General features: G+C 46.5%; 1 pseudogene; it reads right to left on the reverse strand.

The window, feature by feature from the left end:
* Window positions 1-1,416: 1,416 nt before the first annotated feature.
* LOC122126099 lies at window positions 1,417-9,429 on the reverse strand (annotated as a pseudogene).
* Window positions 9,430-16,338: the final 6,909 nt, after the last annotated feature.

Consider the following 16,338-nt stretch of genomic DNA (forward strand, 5'->3'; position numbering starts at 1 on the left):
GAAAGGATGTAAACTTGATCCTGAAAGCATTAATTATACTGACTATAAGCCACAAATAATTCAGTTGGTATGTTATGCTCCATTGCACTATTATTTTCCCAAATTATACCTAATCTCAATACCAACTAAAACCAATTGGGCCAGGTAGTAGTGGCTCTTGCCTATAACCTACCAACTCAGGAAGCTGAGATATGAAGATCAAGTTTCAAAACCAGCCCAGGACAATGGAATTCTATGCCTCCATCAGAAAGAATGACATTTCCCCATTTGTTAGGAAATGGAAAGGCTTGGAAAAAATTATATTAAGTGAAGTAAGCCAGGCCCAAAGAAACATAGGTCCCATGGTTTCCCTTATTTGCAATATCTAGTATAGGTATGAGTCAAGCGGAAAAAGTCAGATAATGTGATGTTAGGAAAATGAACCCTCAAATATGTATTTTAAGGTTTTTGTTTCTTTCATGCATGTGTTTCTAACGCATTTATAAGATTATTTCTTTGTTGCTTTGTATGTCCCTCCCCCACAGTGTAACCCCTGCTTTCACTATATTTGATGTCAGTATAACATGTGGAGGAGACGGGGACAAACAAGTCGTTTAAGGATTCAGGTGGACCTGTTGCAACAATTAGAAGTACAAAATGTCATGTCAAAACCAGCTTTACAATGTCGGTGTGGGGGGGGGAGGAGGGGTATGATTGGGTGGGGGGGAGGGGGGAGGCTGGGAAGGGAGGTGAAGGGTAAACAAAGGAGGAGGCTGCAATGCTTGGTAAGAAATGTATGCATTATCCTGCCCATGTAATTGTAACCCCTCTGTACAGTATGTTCTCAAATAAAATAAAATTAAATTAAAAAAAAAACCAGCCCAGGTAGAAAAGTTTGTGAGACTCTTAAGTTCAGTTTACCAGCAGAAAGCCAGAAGTAGAGGTTATTGTGTAGAAAAAGCCAAGAGAGCTGGCAATGCCTTGAGTTCAAGTCCCAGAACTGGAATAGAAAACAAGCAAACACAATCAGGTGTTTGCAAAATCTTGAGTAAGAGGAAGTAATTAACGGTATAGAGTGTGAAGGAATTACTTTGGGAGTCAATGTGGGTTAATTTAATTACATGTAAACTAATCCAAAACGAAGGATTTTCTGAACATGACTCTGTGTGTGTGTGTGTGTGTGTGTGTGTGTGTGTGTTAGAGATACTTAGAAATCAAATGAGTTTAAATGTTGACTACTTAGAAGTTAAAAATTGGGGCTTGCTGAAGGTTCCACATGTGATTTTGACCCATGCTAGGAGTAAAGTGTTCAGACCATCTTCATTGGAAGAGGGACTAGGGACTTGGAGCAGACAGAAGTTGAGAGGATGACATGAGTAAGGAAGGGACCCAGAGTCAATGGGGCCTGGAGCACAGTACGCACCACTGGAGTAATACTGTTTCCTTGCCAAGGGGGCATTTATTGAGTGTGCTCAGGCAAGTGGGTCATGAACATCATGCAGGCAGTTGTTCATAAGTATAGTCTCGTTGGGTGGCTGGCCGGCTGGATAAACAGAGGATGAACACCTGAGCACCCCTGCTGACCCTACCTGCACTCAAGCCCACTCTTCCTGACATAGACCACTACAACTGCAGGTGCTTCTATTTAGCCCCGTTGAACTCCTGGATCTTCTGGGGCAGGGTCTCGGTCCAGAACTTCAGCCTGGAGGCCTTCAGGGCCTGGCCCACGGCAGGATGGATACCCAGTTGTAGGTATTGCTCCTTCTGGTCAAACATGGGCCAATGGAGCAGGTCTTCACTGTTGGGGTTCCTGTGGACACACCCTCCCAGGAGGAGGGGTGAGGGTCATTCTGAGTCTTTGTGAGCCTGGACCCAATCACCTCATTGGAGTCATGATAGGCAGCACGAAAAATCAGGAGTGGGGGGAATGAGGGAAAACAAGGCCCTCCCCCAAGTGTCTGTTCCTTATGGATCAGAGCCACCTCATAGAGGTGAGTGCTGATGTTTCCACAAAACTGTGGTCAGCCTTTCAGGTCTCAGGGGCAGAAGAGAAGGACCTGACCTTATAAAGCACTCTGTATGCGAGTGAGTCCTGGAGTTTGAGGTAGAGAGAGAGAGGTCGTGTAATTAAGACTCACGAGTGCTCATGAGGATGCCACAAGGGCATCCACTAGGTGGACCCCATTCTGGGGAGGCAGGGTTAGGTGAATTATCTTACCCATTGCGGGCAAAGTGGCCCAGTACTTCATCATCCTCCTGTTCAGTAGCTCCTCCTCCTCAGAAAAGTCAGCTGCACAGACAATAAGGGTCCACGACTTGGCCAGTGTAAGGTGCCTACTTCTACTCTACACCCTTCCTGCAACTGTGGTCTGATTCTCCATACCTGGCCTGCTCCTTTCCCTCTGCCCCACCCAGGATCAGGCACTCCCATTGCACAACCTTCCATTCTTCATCCTGTCTCTAGCTGAATACACTTGTGTGTATTCCTGGACTGGAAAGCACTTGGACTTCCTTGCCAGTCCCTGGCAGTCATTTAGAGACAATCATAACTTCTAAGTATGCATTCTGTACTTATGTCTGACATCTTATTGCAGGTGGGGACAGATGTTGGGAACATAGACTATTTGGGAAAAGGCTTGAATTCTAAACACTTGAAGCTTTTTGAATGGTAAGATTTAGTACGCTTGATCTTGGCCTGTCTCTGAGCTTCAGTTTCCTTACATAGACCATGAGGAGAATGACCTTACAGGTTTCATAGTGTGTCCCATTCTAGCTCATGGAAATGAAGAGCACTCACGGTTGCTGCCATACAAGGAAGATCCGAAGACAAAGACAACCTCATCCCCATGATCAGCCCTCACATGTGGGACCCTCGGTTTTGAGGTCAAGTTCTTATGATGTTGGAACTCATAGAAGTAGACAGGGGCATGGGAACCTGGAAGTGTAGACAAATTAGGACATGGTGACCCCTCAATTGGAGTTGTCCTCCCTCACCTTTTGTGATAAATAGCTAGGCTGAAGCTTGCTGGAATCTGGAGTGTGAAGTGAGAAGCCTCAGGCAGGAGGCCTTGCAAAGACCAAAGGTGCTCATCACAGTGAGTGATACATTCTCTGATTTCTAGGATGGGCTTTGAGGCCAACAATTGTATATCCCTGCCATCTTTCTGGTATCTCCAATGGAAAAAGATTTGATTAAGTCAAGGCTTGAGTTTCCTATCTGCATGGTCCTAGACAAGTAACTGAAGATCTAAATTTCCTCCTCTGTAACGTGCCTGGGATGCCTGTGCCATACTGTGGCCATGAGAGTTTACTGACATGTGGAACATCAAGTACTTAGCTCTTGGTCCTTAAGAGACACAAGGATGGGGACTTGGACATCACAGAGCTGCGCAGGGATGCACTGCCCTGAGCTGTGCACTGCACAGACAGGCTCAGCTACAGATGTACTCACTCTGAAAATGTGCTACTTGCAGTGCAGGCATCACAAAGGTGAAGTCTCCCATCATATCTTGGAACTGGATTTGGAGGATCTGTGGGTCCTCGGTGTCCCCCATGTACTCTTCCATCAGCAGGTGAGCACACTCAGCAGGCAAGTTCTGTGCCAAGAAGATCAGAGAGCATCAGTGTAGGCAGGAGTGCAGTGGCAGGGAGGAGACAGCCTCTGGGAAGGGAGATAGGACTTGGATGGTACTGTGGATAAAGCCAAGCTCCGGGGTAACCCTGCAATAAACACATTCATATACCATCCTGTAACCCTGAAGTTAGCTGTGTGAACAATACCTTGTGGTTTCCCATCCATTGGTGCAGGTATCCAGATCCTTACCATGTGTCCTACGATGCTCTGCATAATAGCTGGCAACGTGCTTTTATTTATTCCCTTTATGATATCAAGATGTCCCATGACCTGAGTGGTGGGCAGAGAGTTTATGAGTGGAATTGTGTGGTCATGAAGGTATCATACCCTGTCCCACCCTGTACCTCTTGCCACTCACACACATAACAGAAGAGCTCCCTAGACTACTATTGAGTTAGAACAAAGTCTTACCTTGGGGACGACCCAGGAATACTCATCAGTGTTGACACCAATGATACTAAGGACAGGGTGGAAGTCAGCGGACATCAGCATCTCCTTTGGATGTCTGGGTAGGAAGATGCCATCCACCACTCCAGGGATGATCCTGAAGGTCTGAGAAGGCATCAATGATCAGAATTTGAGATCACATACTACATATTTTCTAATACTACATTTTTTATTTCCACCCTATCGCAGTTCTTCCCAGTATTCTCTCCCACACACATCCCAAGACATCAAACACTTGAGTTAGCCTCTGACAGTTTTCATTTTATATCCAGGGTACAAACTAGAGTCACTGGTTCAGAATGTTAGGACTAGGTGATTCACACCATATCTCCCTTTTTCCCTCAGGGAGCAGTGGGCTGGTTGCCCAGTCAGACCCTCACCCCACCATTCAGCCTGACCTTGGTAATAGCCAGCATTTCCTCTTCACTCTTGGCCCTCAAGCAGTGCACCAGGGCCTCTGAGTCCACCTGTGCACAGGCAGACAGGTTGGCCACCATCTGGAAAGCAACCAGTCAGGGGCTGCCTTACTCATCATAGTAGCAAGAGAGATTTTTCCCAGACCCAGATTGATATAAGGCCCTCCAGATCTCTTAGGGTATAGAGTGTAGATTGCTGTAGATGTGAAATTGTTCCCACTTTTGTAAGACTCAGAAGGTTCATCTGCTCTGAATGCATGGTTATGCCGACATGGGACATTAGCAGACTTGCTTGTTACAGATGACCCTCAGCCTCTGTGGAGTCTACCCCGATCCCTCAGCAATTCCCAAGAAGTTCCCATGTGAGCTCCATGGTCCTTTATGTCCCACAAGCACAGTGAACCCGAAGCTCAGAGGGTGAGTGCAAATGCAGGGAGTCTAGAACAGGGCAGCTGAGGGCACTCACTGAGCGGACCTCTTTAGAGGAGCTGGAGATGAGGAAGGGCACCAGGGCCACCCCACTCTGCATGATGGCACGATGGAAGAGGCCTTGGGACATGGGGGACAGGACATGTGAGGACACACTTGTGCCACCTGCAGACTGGCCAAAAATGGTGACACAGCCAGGGTTGCCTCCAAAGTGGGCGATATTCTCTTGGACCCAGCGTAGGGCGGCCACCTGGTCCAGGTAGCCCCAGTTTCCAGTGGCATACTGGTCTCCAGTGCTGCAAAGTGGCAGAGACAAGGGTCACAGGGCTGTCCTGGCTCTGCTTAGCATTCACTGCCCAACTCAATCCCACACTCACCTGAAGAAGCCCAGGACTCCCAGGCGGTATTGCATAATAACCACCACCACATCCTCGGTGGATGCCAGCCTGGATCCATCTTTGATAGAAGCCAAACCTGTAACCAGTCCACCACCATGGATCCACACCATCACCTGGGAAAGTCAATACAGCTCCATCCATCCCGACCTACCTCTGGTGTGCATTACACTGTCCATGGCTTTGGCTGAAGGCAATTACCAACATAGAAAGAACTCCCTCAGGACCTCCTGAACCTGTCTTTGGGTGAAGCTCCAAGTTCAAACACTATGGTTGTGCTCTGCTCCAGGCATCCAATCTGAATCAATAGCCACAAGCCTGGAGTATTTGTTCCTAACTCTCTTGTCCACCTAACGTGGAAAGAAAGGGGGGCATTTCCCTGATTGTCTTACTTTAGTATGAGTCCAAAGGATCACATCCTAGCATTGGCACAATAGATACCCCTCAAGTTGGGTGATCTCAAAGTTCAGCACTTGGGCTCTTCACTGTGTCTTCTGGGCTCAAGTTGTAAAGTGAGTTCTTGAATGACTAAAGAACTAGGGCCTCTAACATCTGGGAGCAGTTAGGACTCTGTGTCTCCTACCTTGGCGAATCATCCTTCCTGGTAAATGGTGTTTGGAACGTGATCTCCTGAGGTTCCACACTACCTGAGATCCCAGGATGTCTTTTTCACTACAAGAGCCTTGCAGAAGAAATGTCCTCCCACCGAGACCAGCCAAGTCCTGATACTCACAGGCAGGTTACAACCCTCCAGGGCACTGGCAGGAGAATAGATGTTGAGATAAAGGCAATCTTCAGACATGGAGATTGGTGGTATTGTGACATTGACCATAGGATCAGAATTTTGCAAACACCTGGTTAAAATAGTAGACAATTAATTATTCCATCATTTGTCTCCTGGTCAAAAATCTGACCTTGAAGGTAGATTTGTACCCAGCCACTGTGAACCCCTGCTGCACTGGTGCCCTGTTTATACAGAATCTTCTCTCATGTCTCTGCCAACCAATTTTCAGCTGGAGAGCTGAACATCCCAGCATGGAGCTCTAACTTCCCTGAAGCCTTCATGTTCTTGTGAACATTAGATTTCTGTCCCTCTAGGCTTTGGAAATATGACTCATAGATTCTCCTAGCGGCATCGGCTGCAAAGATTGATATTTACACTTTCTCTCTGTGCCAATTAAAGCCTGGTCGGGTTGCTACCACACCATTGTATTATGAATGAATGAAACTCAGTTACACAGGGTAGAGGGACTTTGCTGAAACCCAAATCCAGACCCTGAAGGAACCACATTCCTTCCACCATATCTCCAGTTGGAAGCACATGGGCTTTTCCTCAGCCAGTGGCACCTGGCTCTTTGGGTAGGCACAGTGACTGTGGAGCTTGGTTTGTCCAAGGAACCCCCACTGCTGTCCTCCTCAGGGAGCTGTAGCATCTGTGCTAAGACAGGAGCTGTGTCTTATCCACACAACCCAGGTGAACCTGTCCCAGAAATGCCTTCCTAGATGGCAGAGAACAATTGCCATGGTCCAAGTCATGGCACAAGTATAGCTCTGTGCTTTAGCACCTGGTGCTAGCACTGTTCATAGGCAAAGCCAGAACAATGAGCCTAGAAATTTGCTCCACAGAAGGAATCTCAGGAAATTCATTGGAAAATTTGGCATGGGACATTCCACGATGCAGAAGGAAATGGACTGTGGGGTTTACATAGGAGAAACACTGAGCCCTGGCTGGGGTGCCCATCCCACTGTAGAGATTCTCACCACACAAGAACTTACATGGCTGGGTAGGAGGTGGCATCCCTCACACCACTCCAAGGTTCAGGGGGCTCAGGAGGGGCAAACCGCAGTGGTCCTACAGGTGGCTTGGCAAAGGGAATGCCCAGGAAGGTGTGCACTCCCACATTGCTATCCTTCACATGGATGAGACTGCCCCGCACCTGCCCGGTGTGTGTGGTCCTGATGGGGCTGGCTGGGACCTGGCCTGTGAGTGGAGAGATGCACATGAGAGTTGTGTGTGCCCCACCAGCTGCCACTCATGCTGTGGCTCCTGTTGGCTCTATGCCACCCACAGCTCAGCCTGGCAAAGTTTGTAGGTCAAGTGGTTTCATGTACTTGCTGTCTGCATGACTGAGCCACAATACCCCCGTTTTCACTGGACATTAACTTGCCCTTTTTACCTAGTAGGCTCTCTGAGGTTCTTTGGACTTGATGGCATCATTTGGGCCTACTAACTTTTGGCTTATGTCTTAGGTAATAGGAGAACCAGCAAGCTAACAAGTATGACAAGGCACTAGCAGGACTTGAGATATTGGACTGAAAATTTCCAATCCTCAAGGAACTCACATTGGAATTGTCTAAAATGCCAAGAGGAAGTGGGGGCCACAAGACAGAGTCACACAGCTGTGATTACATCACCAAATCCCTGGTCTCCTTATGTTGGGGAACAAAGAAGAAGGAGGTCACTGGAAATCACCCCATGGTCCACCTCAACTTGGCTTGTACAATCATAATTGTTTAGGCGGATGCTAGTTTATTTCCCCTAACTTAAGACAGAAAACCCTTTCATGTGTGCTCGTATTTGGTGGGCCCCAAACTCCTACTCCTTCGGTGTTTTGCGACATAGTTAGGTCCCGGACTCGCAATTTTGACATTGCTACTAATTCCATGTCTATTGGAACCCACTGTCTCTCATTATCACCTTCAAGTTGCAGAAATTTACAATGTGACCTGTTCCATAAGAAAAGTAACTCTTCTACCACTAAGCACTCTCTAGGAGCTATTTGTGAATCACAAAGTTTCATATCACCTGGTATGGCTGAAGCCAAAATAACAACACAAATAGACAACACTGATATCAATTTCTCAATATCTTTCCAAATCTAAAGACATACCACTGACCTGCATGTTGTCTGTGTGAAAGATTTTGGCAACATGGGAACTCTGGCCGTGAACCTCACTGTGACCACCAACCACTCATGCTTCATACTTGATACAGTAAAGAATAAACATTGCTCATAGGTTACTGTTAGAGTCAGCTATCTGCATGTTGCTTCAAGCTCCTCATGAAATGGTATGAGGAACCTGAGCCATGTAGAGGCAAAAAGGGACCCTTGAATTAAGAGATTTAAAACCCTGAGTCCTCTGGATAGCACCATTTGCACAACCAGCTCCTCCTGTTATAAACAGTTGTTATCATGGAATTACTAATTCAGATTCACTAGCCAGAGCCTGATCAAGAGCAAGTAAGGGAGAGAATTTGGTAGTAGTGGGCCATGGATGAGGATGAGGGGAACTTCTTTGGGCAGAATAAATAGGAGAGGGTAGGGGAACTCATCAGGACCTACCTTTGGTGAGGGGAATCAGGTGGAACATACATTTCTAGATATACTTGTCTGGTGGCTTAAGCTCCTGAGAAGGGCAACTCTATAGTAAGCATTTGGCACATACCCTTTGTCGTAGAAGGTAAGCCAAGAATTTGCCCAGAAATGATACCTAGGTGAAAGAAACCCAGTGGCATCTTAGCTCAACTTCATGTTGTGTTTCTGGGGAGGTGTAGTTCTACCAGAACCAGAACTTTTGCTGGGGCCTCTTGGACTATGCCAGGAAGCTTTTCTGGGGATGAAAGAGAGGATAGTGTGAGTGACAGCAGAGTCAGTAGCAGTTACAGCTGTAACTGCACCTACACACAGAGGAGGGAAATGTCCAGAATCCCTGACTCTGCCTGGCACATGTCAGTGCATCTCAGACTCTTCCATTTGGGGCTCACTCTTCTGTATCCTCAAGCATCTATGAGCCTCTCTGAGCTATCTGATCACCACCGTGAGCATTTTTGAATGCTTAAATAGTACAATTATCCAACAGTATCATCTGTCATCTCCACCTGCCCTTTTTCCTTTTCTTTCCCAAGCTCAAACTCTGCTCTACACAATGTGACAGATCTCCTCCTGGTGCCTTTCTCCCTCCCCATGGCAGGAGTCTCACCCTGGATCAGGAGTGGCAGAAGTAGGAATCCATAGACCACTGCAATCATCCCAGCAGGAAGTTGGTCCAGCAGCATGGCTGACTCACAGGACTGTTTCTGGGCCTCTATGCAGCACACTGCACCTCACCAACAGGCACAATTCACCTAGACCTTACCCAGCCAGAATTTGGACCTGACAGGAAGTAGGCGGGGACATAGCAGAGGCTGGGCAAGGTTGTTCTTGCAAGAGCTGGGCACTGATGGGGCATGGTCATCGGAAGTCAGTGGTTAGTCCACTGTTTGAGAGCCTTTCTCTTCTCCAATATTCCCTTTGTCATCCTTCGGATGTGCTGTGTAGCTTCAGCAGCCCCTGAGATATTGGGAACAGTCAGTGTGGTGAAGGTTGTCATGGAGAAATTCAGGGCTGGTCTGCAGAGAAACTGGCTCAGGATCCCACAGAAGATGGACAACGTCCCAAGCTCACATGGGACAGAGGTGAGTACTTGAGCAGAGACAGGGAGCTATGACTATGTTCATTTTGAAATTCCTCCTTAACTCATTGTTCAATGATTACCAATATTCCCTCAAGGTTCCTCATCCCTTAGAGTCTTGATCTGAGGGTTTTCATGGATCCTTTCCTGTTTAAAAATGACTAACCATTCAAACATGGTTGTCACTGTGGCATTTCTAAAGGACCCATTTCCCTATTCACCCATCTCCAATCTGGGTCTACCCTGGTTTCTGAGATCAAGGAAAATCATTTATCTACTTGAATACCATTTATAGAGAACTTGCTGGTTGCAGCACTGTGAGGAGAACAGGCTCTCTGGGCCTCTGGTGGTCTTAGAGCTGGATCTGTAATCGGGAGTTTGTGAAACACATAGATCCTGCTAGGATTCATTGAGACAGCAGGGTCTAGGAGATGAAGCCCAGCCCAACTTCCCAGAGGACGTGGCAATAGTGAAAAAGAGCTTTGACTCTTCAATCTGGTGCACATTTCTCTTGGGAACCTACAGTCTGGCACCACTGGCTTTCCTTCTTTGTACCTTTCCTGGTGGGCTTATTTCCCTTGGCATGACTTGCTAAATAAAGATCCTCTGACCTCCATTCCAGCCACAAGGTCTGCTGCACACTCAAGATCTCCAGTCTCAGGAACTGAGCCCCAGAACATTGTCTTAGAGCCTTCTACACAGACCTGAGCAGATGCTCTTGGTAGACTCACAGACAGTTTGGAGAATAGACAAAAAATGGATCATTAACAGCATGGGTATGTTGCAGAGCCAGTAGCCAGAGCTTAATGATTCACTCCTGCTTATAGGCTAGGGTTTTGTAGTGGGTTCATGGGAGTGCTAGACTAATGCAGTAAAGGCAGAGAAGAGTAACTGATGTGGTACTTCTGCCCCTGTTTTTGGGGTGTGTGTGTGTGTGTGTGTGTGTGTGTGTGTGTGTTGATACTAGCGTGTGAATTCAGGGCCTGAGAGCTGTCCCTTAGCTTGTTCACTCAAGGCTAGTGCTGCACTCTACTGGAGCTGATGCCCTATTGCCAGCTTTTTCCTGGTTAACAGGAGGGAAAAATCTTATGGACTTTCCTGTAGAGGCTGGCTTCAAACTGCAATCCTCAATTCTCAGTCTCTTAAGAGTTCAGTACATGCCACCAGTGTATGGCTCAACCCATGCATTCTGGTAGAGGTTGATCAGAAATTCACAAATCTGACCTGTTCCATAAGAAAAGTAACTCTCTTGCCCCTAAGCACTCTCCAGAAGCTATTTGTGGATCACAAAGTTTCATATCACCTGGTATGGCTGAAGCCAAGATAGCAACCCCAAGTAGTCACAATTGTCATCAATTTCTCAATATCTTTCCAAGTCTAAAGACATACCACTGACCTCCATGTTGTCTGTGTGAGAGATTTTGGCAACAGGGGAACTCTGGCTCTGAACCTCACTGTGACCACCAACCACTCATGCTGCATACTTGATACAGTAAAGAATAAACATTGCTCATAGACAAGGGGAGAAATTGAGGCTGGAGTGTATGTAAACCCAAGCAGTGGTCTAGAATCCCAGGAAAAGGGCATTTGGCTGCACAGATTCAACAGCTCTCTCTGACCTTCATTCTCCTAAACTAATCAGCCCCTAGGCTGGGGAGCTAAGAGTGTATATAGGTCCTTGATGTTCAGGGTTCAGTAACAAGTTCTGTGAATTTCACTGGAAATCATGTCTTCCTCTTAATACCATGGCTGTGGTGCCCACTGAAAGGCTGAAGATCGCGGGTGCCCTGCCTCTTCCTGCACCATCATTCAGAGACCCTGGCATCCACAATAACCTTGTTAATAATAAAAACATGGATTGAAGGGGTTTTAGGAGCATTTCTGTATCTTTGAGAGATTGATGAAATCTTACATATCCCTAGCGATCTGGACAAAGATGGAGCAAGAGAGAGTCACAGAGAGAATGAGAGAGAGGAAAAAAGAGATAGATACAGAGAGGCAAACAGACATAGACATAGGCCCAGAGAGACACCAAAGAGAGACAAAGGATGAGAGACACAAGTCAGAAATAATTCAGTTTGTATGGTATGCTACACTGCACTGTTATTTTGTCCTAAATTATATATAATCTCAATAGCAAGTAAAAACAACTGAGCCAAACAGTGGTGTCTCTTACTTCTAATCCTAGCGATACAGGATACTGAGACCTGAAGATCAAGGTTCAAAGCCAGCTAGGGTAGAAAGGTTCCTGAGACTTATTTAAAAAATTATTATCTTTAAGTACTTGTACAAAGAAGTTCCCATTCTACAATTGGCATATGAACACAAAGTGTCCGATAACATTGTCATCAATCACTGAGACTCTTATGTTCAATTAACCAGCAGAAAGCTGGAAGTAGAGGTTGGTGCAAGTTTTAGCAATCCAGCATTGAGTAGAAAAAGCCAAGTGAGCTGGCAAAGTCCTGAGTTCAAGTCCCAGTACTGGAATAGAAAACAAGCAAATACAATCAGGTGTTTGCAAAATGCTAAGGAAGAAGTAGTTAACTGTGAAGAGTAGGAAAGAATTAATTTGCATGAAAGAAACATTTTAACACAACATGGGAATGAATGTGGGTAAATTTAATTGCATATAAATTAATCCATAACAAAGGATTTTCTGCACGCGCACGCATGCATGTGTGTGTGTGTGTGTGTGTGTGTGTGTGTGTGTGTGTGTGTGTGTGTGTGTGTGTGTTAGAGATACTTAGAAATCAAATTGTTTTAACTGTTAACTACCTAGAAGTTAAAAATTGGGGCTTGCTGAGGAGCTGGAGATGAGGTCTGGCAGCAGGGCCACCCCACTCTCCATGATGGGACCACGGAAAAGTCCTTGGGACATGGGGGACACGACATGTGAGGTCATACTTGTGTCACCTGCAGACTGGCCAAAAATGGTTGAGGTTCCCTCCAAAGTAGGTGATATTCTGTTGGACCCAGTGTAGGGAGGCCATGAGATCCAGGAAACTCTACTTGCCAGTGGCATGCTGGTCTCCAGTGCTGAGAAGTGGCAGAGACAAGGGTCACAGGGCTGTCCTGGCTTTGCTTGGCATTCGGTGCCCAGCTCAATCCCAGGCTCCCCTAAAAAAGCCTGGGACTCGCACTGTATCCTCAGTTGCTGCCATCCTGGATCCATCATTCATGGAAGCCATACCTATAGCCAGTGCACTACCCTGGATCCTCACCATCACCTGGGAAAGTCAAGACAGCTGTCATTGACTCTCATTCAGTTCCAATCCTACCTCTGTTTTCCATTACACTGTCCAGTTGCCAACATGGAAAGAACTCCCTTAGGACCTCCTGAAGTTGGCTCTGGTTGAGGGTCCAAAGTGAAATCATTATACTTTAGATCTACTCCAGATATCCAAGTGTGAATTAATGGCTCCAAGCCTGGAGTATTGGTGCCCTTGCTATCTTTCCCATCTAATGTGGAAAGAAAAGGGGCATTTCTCATATTGTCTCATTTTAATATGACTCAAATGGTTGACATATTCACATTGGCACAATATATAATCCACAACTCGAGTGATCTCAAACTTCAGCACTTGGGTTCCTCAGTATGTCTTCTGGGTTCAAGTTGGTAGAGTGAGTTCTTGTTTGATGAAGGAACCAAGGCCTCTAACATCTGGGAGCAGTTAGGACTCTGCATCCCCCAGTACCAGTGATGACTGACCCTCCTTGGGTGAGTGGTATTTTTAACCTGATAATGAAACTTCTCATTAGGTTCCACACTGCCTCAGAAACCAGGCTGTTCTTGCCACTACTAAGGGTCTTGCAGAAGAAATGTCCTCCCACCAAGGCCAGCCAAGTCTTGACACTCATAGGCAGGTTAGAGCCCTCCTTAGCACTGGCAGAATAGATGTTGAAATAAAGGCAGTATTCAGACATAGGGAAGGGAGGTATAGTTAGCTTCACCATCTTCTGTGTATTCATTATATCAGAATTTTGTAGATACCTACTTACAATAGAAGACAATTATTCCAGTGTTTTTCTCTGACTTTGAGGCTAGATTTGTTCCCAGCCACTGTGAACCTCTGCTGCATGGTGCCCTGTTTATACAGAGTCTTCTCTCTTGTATCTTCCAACCACCAACCCAGGCTACCTGCCTGGGATGGGTGAGGCTCCCCATCCCAAGCTAGTATGGAGCTCTGACCTCCACAAAGCACTTTGGATTTCTCTCTCCCTTAGCGTTGGAAATCTTGACTCATAGAGTCTTCTAGAAGTGTTGGCTGCAAGAGTTAACATTTACAGCTCCTCTCTGTGCCAGTTGCAACCTGGTCAGTGTTTCTGCCACCACACTAGAGTAGTGTGAATGAATGATGGTCAGGTACACATAGCGGAGTGGAACATTGCTGAAATCCAAATCAAGACCCCAAGAGAACCACCGCCTTATACTATGTCTGCAGTTGGAAGCACATACACTTTTCCTCAGCTAGTGGCATCTGACCCTTTGAGTTGGCAGAGGGATTGTGAAACTTGGCTTCTCCAAGGAGCTCCCACTGCTGCCCTCCTCAGGGATCTGTAGCATCTGCTGCCTGACCAGGAGCTCTGTCAGATCCATGCAGCCCGGGTGAAACTTTCCCAGAAATGCCTTTCTTGGTGGCAGAGAAAAATGTCATGATCCAAGTCATGGCACAAATATATGTCTGTGATTTGGCTCCTGGTGCTAACACTGCTCATATACAAAGCCAGAGCTATGAGCCTGGCAAAGTTGCTCCACCCACTGAAGCACAGCAAATTCATTGTAAACATGGGCATGAGACATTCCCAGTGGAGAAGGAAATGGAATGAGGTTTACAGGGGAGAAACACTCAGCGTGGTCCAGGGTACCCATCCCACCACAGAGATTCTCACCAAGCAAGAACCTCCATGGCTGGGTAGGAGGTGGCATTTCTCAGAGCACTCCAAGGTTAAGAGAACTCCAGAGGGGCAAACCACAGTGGTCTTACAGGTGGTTTGGCAAAGGGAATGCCCTGGAAGGTGTGGACTGTCATGCTGCTGTCCTTTACATGTACACATCTTCCTTGTATGTGGTCCTGATGGGGCTGGCTGGGTCCTGGCTGGTGGATAGAGAGATGCGCATCAGAGTTGGGTGTGTTCCATCAGCTGCCACTCACACCGAGGCTCCTGTTGGCTCTATGCCATCCACATGGCTCAGCCTGGACAGATCCTCTGATCTGCAGGTTCAATGGCTTCATCTATTTTCTGCCGGCATGACTGTGCTACACCACCATTGTTTTCACTGACCTGACCCAGACCTTCCTACCAGGCAGGCTCCCTGAGGTTCTTTGGAACGTTATACCATCATTAAGCCCTATTAGCTTCCAGCTTAGGTGATGGGAGAATAAGCATCATTTCTAGTAACCTAACGGTTTTTAAAAGGCACCATCAAGAAGCTGGGGATTGCACTGAACATTTCCAATCCTCATGGACTCATACTGGAGGTATCAAAATTGCCCAAAAGAAATAGGGCTGCAAGGTAAGAGTCACACAACTGTGATCAAATTGTCAAAACCTTGGCTGGTTTGTATTGGGAATCAAGGAGGGAAGAAGCCATTGGAAATCATCTTATGGTCCATATCAACATGTTTGTACAATCATGGTAATTGTTTAAATGGATGCTTCATACATTGGGCTTTTTCCTCTACCTTAAAAAGAACCCTTTTGTGTGTGCCCACATTTGGTAGTCTCAAAACTCCTGCTCCTTCAGATGTTTTGAGACATCCAGTCAGGTCCACAAGCTCTGGCTATTTTGTCATCAGTACCAATTCCACCTCCACTGGAACCTTCTCTCCCGCATTATCACCTTCAAGTTGCTGAAAATCCCAAATCTGATCTGTTTGTTAAGAAAAGTAACTCTCCTGCCCCTAAGCACTCTCCAGGAGCAAGTTGTGAATCAGCAAGCTTCATGTCCCCTCCTATGGCTAAAGCCAAGATAGCAACCACAAACACACTATTGACAGCAGTTTCCCAATATCTTTCCAAGTCCAAAGACATACCACTGACCTCCATGTTGTCTATACAAGAGGTTTTGGCTACATAGGAACTCTGACTCTGGACCTCACTGTGGCCACCAGCCACTTATTCTTCATAGTTGTTACAGGAGAGGACCAGCATTGCTCCCAGGTTCCTATTAGAGACCAGCTACCTGCATGTTGCTTCAAGCTCCTCATGAAATGGTATGAGGAAGCTGAGCCATGCTGTGGCAAAAGTGACTCTTCAATTAGGAGATTTAAAACCCTGGGTCTTCTGGATAGCAAGATTTGCACAGCAAACTATTCTTGTAATAAGCAGTTGTTACCTTGTAATCACTATTTCAGAATCACTAGTCAGATCCTGATCAAATGCAGATATGGGAGGGAATTTGGAAGGAGTGGGCCATGGGTGAGCTGAGGGGAACTCAGTGCAGATTAAATGGGAGAGGGTAGGTGAGTGCATCAGGGCACATCCCAGCTTTCTTTGGGGTGAGGGGAATCAAAGTTTGCACATACATTTCTGGATATAATCCTCTGGTTGCATGAGTTCCTGATAAGATCATGAGGACTGAGTA

This window comes from Dipodomys spectabilis, unplaced genomic scaffold (genome assembly GCF_019054845.1).
Source record: "Dipodomys spectabilis isolate Male_0828 unplaced genomic scaffold, ASM1905484v1 ptg000273l, whole genome shotgun sequence".
Lineage (NCBI taxonomy): Eukaryota > Metazoa > Chordata > Mammalia > Rodentia > Heteromyidae > Dipodomys > Dipodomys spectabilis.